Source organism: Pteropus alecto, unplaced genomic scaffold (genome assembly GCF_000325575.1).
Source record: "Pteropus alecto unplaced genomic scaffold, ASM32557v1 scaffold15, whole genome shotgun sequence".
Lineage (NCBI taxonomy): Eukaryota > Metazoa > Chordata > Mammalia > Chiroptera > Pteropodidae > Pteropus > Pteropus alecto.
In genome coordinates this window covers 1232297-1234706 of record NW_006436286.1, presented here as the reverse complement: position 1 = coordinate 1234706, position 2410 = coordinate 1232297, and positions in this window count along the sequence as shown.

Sequence of the window (2410 nt, the reverse complement as noted above, 5' to 3'; positions counted from 1 at the left end):
GGTGCCCCCGCCCTGCCCACGCCGCGGCACTTCCCGAAGTCTCGCTCACTCCTGCACCCCGCGCGTGCACCCCGCACCTGCACCCCGAGAGAGAGCGGGGTCCTCCATAGGGACATTTCACTTCTCGGGGCACAGCCTGAGAAAGAAGGAGTTTTTGCGAGAGGCTTTTTGTCATGGAGACCGAGCCGGGCGGTGAGAACGCCCCGTCGGCCAGCACCCACGAGGGCTTACCCCGAAGCCTGGGTGACAGGCGCCTGGCCAGACGCCGGCAAGCAGCCCGCCCGCACAGACCTTTCGCTGTACAGGCGGGCAGCTGCCCGGCACCGGTGGAACCCAGGCGCTGTCCTTGGTCGTCCTGTAGCAAACGGGCCATCAGGCTGTCTCCCCAGAGGGCCTGGGACAAGGTATCACGAGCAGCTAAGTGACCACTCGCCCACCAGGAGACCTCGGGCAGATCACCTCACCCTCCTCCATGGGGGAGGGACCCCAGCTCTAACTGCCCCAGGTGGGCGGCGAGGACCCCGAAGAGATGACGTGAGATGTTTTCATTAGCCCACACGCCCAGATCCCCGGTCCAACCCGCCCCAAGCTGCAGATAGACTGAGATTAACGCCACCCCAAAGGAATGCCTAAGAAAATGGGGTTTCGCTCACTTGTTTGTTTGAAGGCTGTCCTTGTGGGCCTCGCTTTAAGCTTTGGGTTTATTTTCTCAGTTTGTTGACTAGACACATGCTGTAAACACTTGCAGAGACACTCTGGCCGATGAAGCCCTGAAGGCCGGTCTGGGGGGGGGTGTTGTTTCTGAGCCCCCCCTTGAAAGCCTAGCTCACACCAGGAAGCGTGGGGTGGGAGGCGGCTGGCCCCTTTCCTGGAGCAGCGATCTGAGCCCCCCGCATGCCACTCTGTCTTTGGGGGACATTCTTCTCCCTTTTAAAGAAAGGGGCCCCCAGCCACATGGCCGGAGTCCTCCAGGACAGCCCTCTTCCTGAGGACTAGCTCCCTGATGTCACACGTGGTAAGATGTGCGCAAAGCCACAGAACACCACAGAACACACGCCCCACTCTGTCCCGAGAGAGATTCGATGTCTCATTTCCTCTCTTAGAAAATGTCCACCCGATTTTCTCTCCTGAAGCCAACACACAACGTGACCCGAGAGCCGAGGGGTGGCACGCACAGCGCGGCCGCCGAAAGCCGTCAGCACCGCCGATGCCGCCCGCGAGACGTCCTCCCGCCAGCCGGCCCGCTCGGTCCCCGCCCGCTGCTCACGCCGCGTTAACGTGTTTGCTTTCCGTTTGGCAGGGGGACAGGCGCGACACCTCCAACTTCGACAAGGAGTTCACCAGGCAGCCCGTGGAACTCACGCCTACCGACAAACTTTTCATCATGAACTTGGACCAAAACGAGTTTGCCGGCTTCTCCTATACTAACCCCGAGTTTGTCGTTAACGTGTAGGCGAATGCACGCTCCGAGCCGGGCCTGGGGTGGGGGGCGGGGGGACTTCAGGCCAGGGGTCTGTCAGCGCTCGTCCTCCGGGACCCATGGTGCATCCGCTGGCACGCCACGTGTGGGCCGCTCACCCGGAGGGCCTCTCTTTGTACGTGTAGCTTGCTAGTTTGTTTTCTACGTCTGAAAGTGTTTAGTTTAGAATAGGCGCTTTATCCAATCATAGAGGAACAATTCCCCGAACCTCCAGAAACTCATCAAGTGAACAGACGACGTCGAAACGACCGTGTCCGACACCCAGATGCTTCGGTGTTTGTAATTTTTCTTAAAGTCGGAAGCCGATGTCCCCGGTAGAAGTTCTTAACAGTTACCCTATAATATCTTCTTGGAATGCCAAGCACGGCTGGTATTTTTAAAAATTGTTAGCTTTGCGGTTACCGTGAACTGTTGTCTCTCGGAGGAAACTTTTTGTTTAGGAGTTGATATGATTAAACCAAGTTCATGTACACAAACCCTCGTTAACACGTCTGTTTTCCAACGGCATCGGCGGGGTGGGGGTGGGGTGGCTGACCGCAGAGCCTCGGGCCCCTGTGGCTGGGACATGGGCTTGTCACACACACACACACAGTCTTACGGGCTATTTAAGCTTCCGGGCTTTCAGATTTGGAAAAAAATAAAAAATAAAAGGCTGAAGCCCTGGGCCCTGGTCCCCACGTGGGAATAATTTGAGAGCTGAGCACGCGAGAGGCAGGTGTGTGGTCTCCACGTGTCACCCGCTGACCGGGCCGCCCTAGCCATGTGCGGTTGAGACCTCTGGCATTCGCGAGTCACAAACAAGTGACCTCAGCGTCTTCCTGGGCCCAGTCAGCGTGGTCGGTGCACGTTAAGCGCTCGAGTGCGGAGCCGGGGACGATGTCATTCCCGCCGTGACGCGGGCGGCAAGGAGGCTGGGGTCCCTGCACAGAC